Source organism: Mangifera indica, unplaced genomic scaffold, assembly GCF_011075055.1.
Source record: "Mangifera indica cultivar Alphonso unplaced genomic scaffold, CATAS_Mindica_2.1 Un_0001, whole genome shotgun sequence".
Classification (NCBI taxonomy): domain Eukaryota; kingdom Viridiplantae; phylum Streptophyta; class Magnoliopsida; order Sapindales; family Anacardiaceae; genus Mangifera; species Mangifera indica.
Genome location: NW_025401093.1, coordinates 395,871 through 404,842, shown reverse-complemented (window position 1 = coordinate 404,842; position 8,972 = coordinate 395,871).

Here is an 8,972-nt window from a genome sequence, read left to right as displayed (position 1 = left end):
AAAACTAAAATTTCCCCCCAAGCCTAAGTTTTAAAAAATTACAGTTTCACCCTAGGATTTCATTTTGAAATCTCCGACGACATCTCCGGCTCCATTGCCGACTGTCTCTCCCTCCCGAAGCATCCTCAACTTCTGGAGATCTCTTTCCTCCCATTTAGACTTCCGATCGGAGTCAGAGAAGTCGTGGAAGACGAAGAACTTCATCGGGGAAGACGAAGTTCTTCGTCTTCCCAATCATCGACGTCGTCTTCATCTGGGAAGACAATCGTCTTCCCAGAAGACGAAGACGAGATCGATCGATCTCGTCTTCGTCGTCTGGGAAGACGATTTCTCTTCCCAGATGGCTTCTCTCTGCATCGGATGCGTTAGGGTCGAGTTGAGGGGGGCCGTCGGTAGAAGAAAAACCGTCGGGAGGGGAAGACGACCGGTGATGGCGTCGGAGAAAGCGAAAGGGTTTGGAAATAAACCCTAGGGGGGGAAATGCAATCTTTTCAAACTTAGCTTAGGGAAAAAATGTTAGTTTTTGAACTTTTAGGGGGAAAAATGAGATTAAATTTACGACCGTTAGAGTTTTGTTAAATCTAACCGGCCATGGGTGGGTGTTTGGTGTTTCCATAATTAAAGGGTGGAAACTTGTCATTATAGCATACCTTGGGTGGGAAATAGTCGTTTGGCCTATTTTAAAATTAGTTAAAGTTTCAAAATTTTTGATAAATTTTTTAATTGATAAAAATATTTTGTTATTTAATATTCATATTACATATTAATAGAAGTTTTATAATTTCACTGGAAAAGTAAAATTATTATTTTCATAAAAACTAAATAAAATTTACTTTAAAAATATTTTTTTAGATTTTTTAAATAAAATTTCACTGAATATTTACTTGTTTAAAACATATACCAATGGTTATAGAGGAAAATCGTAGGGGCAAATAAATTGTTTATAAATTATTTTTTTAAATCCTAATTTCCAAAAATGGCAACAAAAGTGATTTCCATTTTTCTTTTAATAGAAAAGAAAAATTTTGAAGAACAAAAAATGTCAAAAATCATTAAACTTTCTTTTGTAATAATACAACAATGCAGACATTTATCTTTTAACTTAAAATTAGAATGTGAAAACAAATAATTTGCTGATACGTTACTAATTGTTATCAAATTATTCAAATTCCAATATATGTAAAATATATGGCTGAAATAAAATTCAAGAATACGTTACTAATTCTATTATTATATTTAGGAATACATACATTTACATAGCAAGAAAAAAAAGATATTTAGATAATTACTAATAAAAACTCAAAGTTGAAAATTTTTTAATTCACTTAAATTATATGTATATAATTTCTTGAAAATTTTGTAATGGATAAATAAATATTAATTAAATTATATGTATATAATTTTAAATATATAATTGATTATATAAATTATATATTATTATATGGTAATATAATTTTAAATTTAAAATAAAATAATACTTAATTACTTGATAACATATAATCTATATATATAATTTTATATAAACAAACCAAAACTTAATTAATAATATTGTTACAATAATACAACAATGTCAGACCCTTGAATTAATTTGCTATAATTGATAATCTAAAATGATGTAACTGATGATAGATTATTTTTTTAAAATAATTTTTTACGTATTTATTTTAATTTCTATTAAAACGATAGTACTTTTGTTAGATAACACCTTAGTTACCCTTTAAGATTAGACATAATGGGGGGTCCCCTTAGTGCCTTCGGTGAGCGCATGACCTGCTATTATAAAATGTAAAAATATTTTAAAGTAAAGTGGATGGCTCTGCAGGTGTAGAATGGAGGCCATTCTGCACCCTCATTGGCCAAGCCAAGCCAATAGCCGTTGGGCTCCAGGGCAGTAGCTGTTGGCTTGGATTTTTTCTTATTTTTTATTATTTTCTATATAAACACCCACCCCCCCTCCCCCACAATCTCCAAACTGTTATAAATATAATGAAATAAATGGTAAAACGATTGAATTACCAAAAGAAAATTATGATTTTATTAAGGCAAAGCCACGGTAAAATAAAGAAAGAATCAATAAGAAGCAAGAAGAAGCAAGAAATGTGTGTATATTACATGAAGAGAGGGAGGGTATTTATAGGAGAATTGCCACCCCTCCAGCCAATAAAAATAGTTTCTTCCATGCTAAGTTTCTAAGGCATTTAATGCCTTCCCATCTCTTTTGGCCAAAGTAAAAAATGTGGGGTGGAAAAATCCACCATGCATAATACTCCCCCTTGGATTTCCACCACTTACAGATAATTATATTAACCTTGCTAAGGAAAAACCCAGTGAGATAAAAACCAAAGCAAAGAAACATAATTATTAAATGCCCTGTAAGTTGGCGTTGGACGTGCTTAAACTGCCTCATTAAAAACCTTACTAGATAAACCCAGTGGGACAAAATCTAGTGAAGGAAAAAAGAGTACAGTGCACCTTTTGTCCAATATTGGATAAACTTCAAAATTTTGCCTGATGAATGCTCCCCCTGATGAACGCTCCCTCTCTTTATAGTAGGATTAACTTGGTTGCGTGTTGAGCCGCCGCATACCGATGTTATACATTAACTTCTCAAATGTTGATGTCGGTAGTGTCTTAGTGAACAAATCTGCAAGATTCTCACTGGATCTGATTTGCTTGACATCAATCTTTTTACTCTGCTAGAGCTCATGAGTGTAAAAGAACTTCGGTGAGATATGTTTGGTTCTGTCTCCTTTGATGTACCCACCTCTAATTTGGGCTATACATGTTGCATTATCTTCATATAATATGGAAGGAGTGTCTATTGTAGAAGGAAGACTACATGCATTCTGGATATGATGGATGACAGACCGTAACCATATACATTCTTGGCTGGCTTCATGGAGAGCTAAAATTTCTGAATGATTTGAAGAAGTTGCAACCAAGGTCTGCTTGGTGGAGCGTCATGATATAGCTGTGTCATTATAAGTAAAAACATATCCCGTTTGTGAACGGGCCTTATGGGGGTCAGAAAGATAACCAGCATCTACATATCCAACCAAACTAGGATTTTTAAGGGATTTGACAGAATAGAATAATCCCAAATCTCTAATTCCACATAGGTAACAGAGTATATGTTTGATTCCGTTCCAATGGCGATGAGTTGGTACAGAGCTAAATCGGGCCAATAAATTAACTGCGAAGGATATATCTGGTCTCGTGCATTGGGCCAAATATAATAAGGCTCCAATGGCATTAAGATATGGTACTTCAAGACCAAGTATCTTTTTATCTTCTTCTTTAGGACGAAATGGGTTCTTTTTTGGATCAAGAGACCGAACAACCATTGGGGTGCTCAAAGGATAAGTCTTATCTATATTAAAGCGTTTTAATAATTTTTCAATAAACGTTGATTGATGGATAAGTATTCCATTTGAATTGTGCTCGATCTGCAGGCCGAGACAATATTTTGTTTTCCCCAAATCCTTCATTTCAAATTCTTTTTTTAGATATTCAGTAGTTTTTGAGAGCTCTTTAGGAGTCCCAATTAAATTCATGTCATCAACATAAACTGCTATAATAGCAAATCCCGATTCTGAACTTTTGATAAAGACACATGGGTATATAGGGTCATTCACATAGCCCTCTTTTTTCAAAAATTCACTGAGGCGATTATACCACATACGTCCGGATTGTTTTAATTTGTACAATGATAGTTATAATTTAATTGAGTACATGCCTCTTGAATTGACCCTTTTTGCTTCAGGCAATTTATATCCTTCAGGGAGTTTCATATAAATTTCAGTGTCTAAATTTTCATACAAATAAGCAGTAACTACGTCCATTAGACGCATATCCAGTCCTTCAGAGACTGTTAAACTGATTAAATATCTGAATGTGATTATATCTATCACAGGTGCATATGTTTCATCAAAGTCTATACCGGGCCTTTGGGAAAAGCCTTAGGCTACAAGTCTGGCTTTATATCTAGCAATTTCATTTTTCTCATTTCTTTTTCTCACAAATACCCATTTATATCCAACGGATTGTACGTCTTGAGGTATTAGAACTACAAGCCCAAACACTTGACGTTTTGCTAGAGAAGCTAATTCTGCTTGAATTGCTTCTTTCCATTTAGGCCAATCATGTCTTTGTTTGCACTCAGCCACAGTACGTGGTTCAAAATCATCATCATTCAGAATTTCAGTAGCTACTGCAAATGAGAATATATCATCAATTATAAATGTTTCACGATTCCACACCTCTCGTGTATAAACATAATTTAAAGATATTTCAATATTCTCATTTTCCTGTTCTTTAGGATTTTGTACCACTTCAGGGGTTTGTGTCACTTCAGGGACTTGTGCCACTTCAGGGGCTTGAGTCTCTTTAGGGACTATAACCTCTTCTGGAGGAATATTAGAGAGTGTGGATTTTTCAATTATCTTAGGATCATCATGATTTATATTTGTTTGATTATTTGCCTTTCGTTTTCGAGGAATAGTGTCTTTCGATCCAATAGGTCTACCACGCTTCTGGCGTGAGGTAGATTGATCAGTCACGGCACGAATGGACTGTTCAGCAGTTACATTGATTCTTGCTGGTGCATTAGCAGCTGGAACATGTGATCTTGTCACTTTTGCTATATCAACAAATGCATCAGGCATTTGGTTGGCAATAATTCGTAATTGCACTATCCTTTGCACTTCAGTTTCACTTTGGGATGTGTGAGGATCTAAATGAGACATGGTAGGTACATACCAAGTAAGTTCATGCCTAACTTCAAGAGACATTTTCTTTTCCCCTAAAAATGAGAAAGTTGTCTCATCAAAGTGACAATCTACAAATCGTGTAGTAAAAAGATCACCTGTTAATGGTTCCAGATACCTGATAATAGATGGTGAATTATATCCAACATATATTTCCAAACGATGTTAGGGTCTCATTTTTGTGTGTTGAGGGGACGCAATAGGGACATATACAGCACAACCAAATATTCTTAAATGAGACACATTAGGTTGGTAACCAAAGACCAATTGTAGAGGAGAATATTGATGATAAGAAGAAGGTCGCAAGTGAATTAACGCTGCAGCATGTAATATAGCATATCCCCACATAGAAGTAGGTAATTGACTTTTCAGTAATAAAGTACGTGCAATTACCTGGAGTCGTTTGATAAGAGACTCAGCTAATCCATTATGTGTATGGACATGCGGGACTGAATGTTCAACCTCAATCCCCATAAACATGCAATAATCATCAAATGTTTTGGATGTAAATTCACCAGCATTATCTAACTGTATTGACTTGATCGAATAATCTGTGAAATGTGCTTTTAATTTGATAATTTGTGCTAACAGTTTAGCAAATGCAACATTTCGAGTAGGCAATAAACAAACATGAGACCATCGTGTAGATACATCAATTAAAACCATAAGATATCGAAATGGCCTACTTGGTGGATGAATAGGTCCACATATATCCCCTTGAATGCTTTGCAAGAATGATGGGGATTCACCTCCAATTTTGGAGGGGGATAGTCTTATTATTAATTTGCCTTGAGAACAGACGGTGCAGAATTGTTCACTGGACAATAAAATTTTATGATTATGTAATGTATGTCCATGTGAATTTTCAATAATCCTACGCATCATTGTAGATCCTGGGTGGCCTAAATGATCATTCCAAAGCATAAATGCTTTTGGATCAACGAACTTCTGGTTTGATATTGCGTAGGTTTCAATTGCCTTTATGATTGTATAATACAATCCAGATGATAAAGCAGGCAACTTTTCTAGTATAAGCCTTCTTCTGGAGGCATTACTAGTTATATAGATGAATTCTGCATCATTTTCACTCATGGTTTCAAGATGATAACCATTTTTTCTTATATATTTAAAACTCAGTAGATTTCTTCTGGATCTACTTGAATATAATGCATCATTGATGCTTAATCTGGTCTCATTATTTAACATAATTATGGCTCTTTCGGAGCCTTCTATCAGATCAATTGATCTTGATATGGTAGTTACTTTAGCTTCAATTAATGCTAAAGATAAGAAAAATTTCTTTTCCTTAAGAATTGTGTGCGTTGTTGCACTATCCACCAAACATATGTCTCCTACATTAGCTTTTGAAGTCAACGCTTCAATTTTGGAGTCTATTTCCTTTCATTTAAAAATTACGTTAGTTATACCGTACACAAAATATTGAAAGGAAAAGAACATGACAATAAAATACAAAATAATATGCATGCTTCCAAAATAAATATATGATGGATTTAAATATAAAAATTTTGGGCATTTCATACTCATAATAACTATTTCTGGTAGTTGCGTTCACTTTAGGGAACGATGTATAACGAGAAAATATTAATTCAGAATTTCTTTTCTGATATTGCTACTACAGGAGCAAAAATAAAATGTGAGGAATATTTTATTTTCCACATTCAGGAAAAGATTCTAAATATTACAGAGTTATACTAAATATAGAGTCATTGGAAGTATTATTGAATCTGATGTTCAAATCTATCTTTCAAATTTCTCCACAAATTTAATGGATTTATCATTATATCCATATTTCGGCTTGCAATCCTTCAGGGATATGATGCCGAAAAATAATAGCCTTGTATTTGTCCTTCTGGGACATTTTATTTAGTTAGTTTTCAAGGCTCATAAATTCTAGGTGGAGACTCATGCAAAAAGCCCATTTAATATTATACATCTAATTTTAGGAACTTCGGGTTCAATTATTGTCGTATTTACAAAACTTCTGGTTTTGTAACCAATATATATAAGTTAATATTTGAAACTTCAGGTTCAAATATTATCTTATATTTACAAAATATTTGTAGGAGAATTATTGGGATTAATTTTGGAAGCTTCAGGTCCATATATTATCCTATATTTACAAAACTTCTGGTTTTGTAATTAGTATTCAGAATATTATAATACGTATTCTAATTATAATTTTAGACTTCAAGTCCATATTTTTCACACTTTATGCAAACTTCTGGTTGCAAAGGTGATATCATTATTCTAAAATAAAGACTTTGATAAAACTTGGGACTTCGGGCCCATATATATATATTCTCATGATTTTACAAACTTCAAGTTGTAAATCGTAAAACTTCGGGCCCATATATATATTCTCACGATTTTACAAGCTTCAGGTTGTAAATCGGTTATAAATAAAAATAAAGATGAAAATAAATAAATATTCGAATAAATGGAATACAATAAAAATAAACATTTAAATAATATCAGGACTTCTGGTCCAGATTCTTAGTTTTTGTAAACTTCAGGTTACAAATAATATTTATGACTTCATGTCACAAATTTATAATTTCATAAACTTCGGGTTACGAATGATATTCAGGATTTCAGATCCAGATTCATGATATTCAGGACTGTAGGTCTAGTTTCATAATTTTGTAAACTTCAAGTTACAAATAGGATTCAGAACTTCGGGTCCAGATTTATGATATTTCAGACTTCAGTTATAAATTCAAGAGTTTCAGGACTTCAGGTCCAAATTTACAATTTTGTAAACTTCAGGTTACAAATATTGTATAATTATAAAGAAAAATTAAGCAGAAATATTATATAATTTAAAAGTTAATTGGGACATCACAACTAGGATATCTGTATTTATAATATTTAAACAGCATAACGGCATGATGAAAATATATAATATACCTAAGCTGATCGTGCTGATAATGTGTTATAAATATAATGAAATAAATGGTTAAATGATTGAATTGCCAAAAGAAAACTATGATTTTTTTAAGGCAAAGCCACGGTAAAATAAAGAAAGAATCAATAAGAAGCAAGAAGAAGCAAGAAATGTGTGTATATTACATGAAGAGAGGGAGGGTATTTATAGGAGAATTGCCGGCCCTCCAGCCAGTAAAAATAGTTTCTTCCATGCTAAGTTTCTAAGGCATTTAATGTCTTCCCATCTCTTTTGGCCAAAGTAAAAAATGTGGGGTGGAAAAATCCACCATGCATAATAACATTCAAAACATAATTTTTTAATGTCTTTACATTTTTTTATTCAATTTTAATTTTAAACTCTTTTAAATCTCAATCAAATTTTAATTTTATTTAACAACTTAGTTTATGTTTATTTAATATTTAATATTTTTTTAAATTGTATTTTGTGCTTAATTTTTATTAATAAATTAATTTTTAAATTTTACTAATTTATATTTACTATTAAATTAATATAACTAAGGACAATACTTCGTAAATAGTGGGTCAACCTCTAAAATACATTTTATATTTATTTTAAATGATGTAAAGTTATTTTCTATTATTTATAAGAAACTTTTTATTTTATTAATAACGTTGCATTAGAACTTTTATTCTTTAACTACATCTTTTTGGTTTACCTGATGCATGTTTGAGATAGTTATTGCTCATATGCTTTTCTAACATAAGCAACAAGAAGCTCACACGTGTGACCTTTAGACAGTGTCATTTCTCTTTTTTTACTTTATCTACTACTCTACCTTTTATTTAATATATAACGACTTAGTTTCTATTTTATTTTTACAATTTGTTAATTATTATTTTTTTATAATATTTTAGTAATGAAAAAACTTAATATACTCTAAACAAAAAATGTGTTCAAATGATTAGGATAAATTCCTTTTTTTAGGCTTAAATGAGAAAGAATTGGTTTAATGTAAACACTATATAAGAGGTCTCATAGAAACAAGTAAGAGACTTTTATTTGTTCCTACAAAATCTTTTTTTTTAGTGTTTATATTGCACCTATTCTTGTTCAATTGACTCTACAAAAGTGAATTCTTTCTAAATAATTTGAACAATTTTTCTGTTTAGAACATATTAAATTTTTTTCATTACCGAAGTGTTATAAAGGAATAAAATTAACCAAATTGTAAAAACAAAATAAAAATTAAGTTGTGACAGTGTTTGAAGGCCACGCAGGTGAGTGTCTCAATTCTTTTT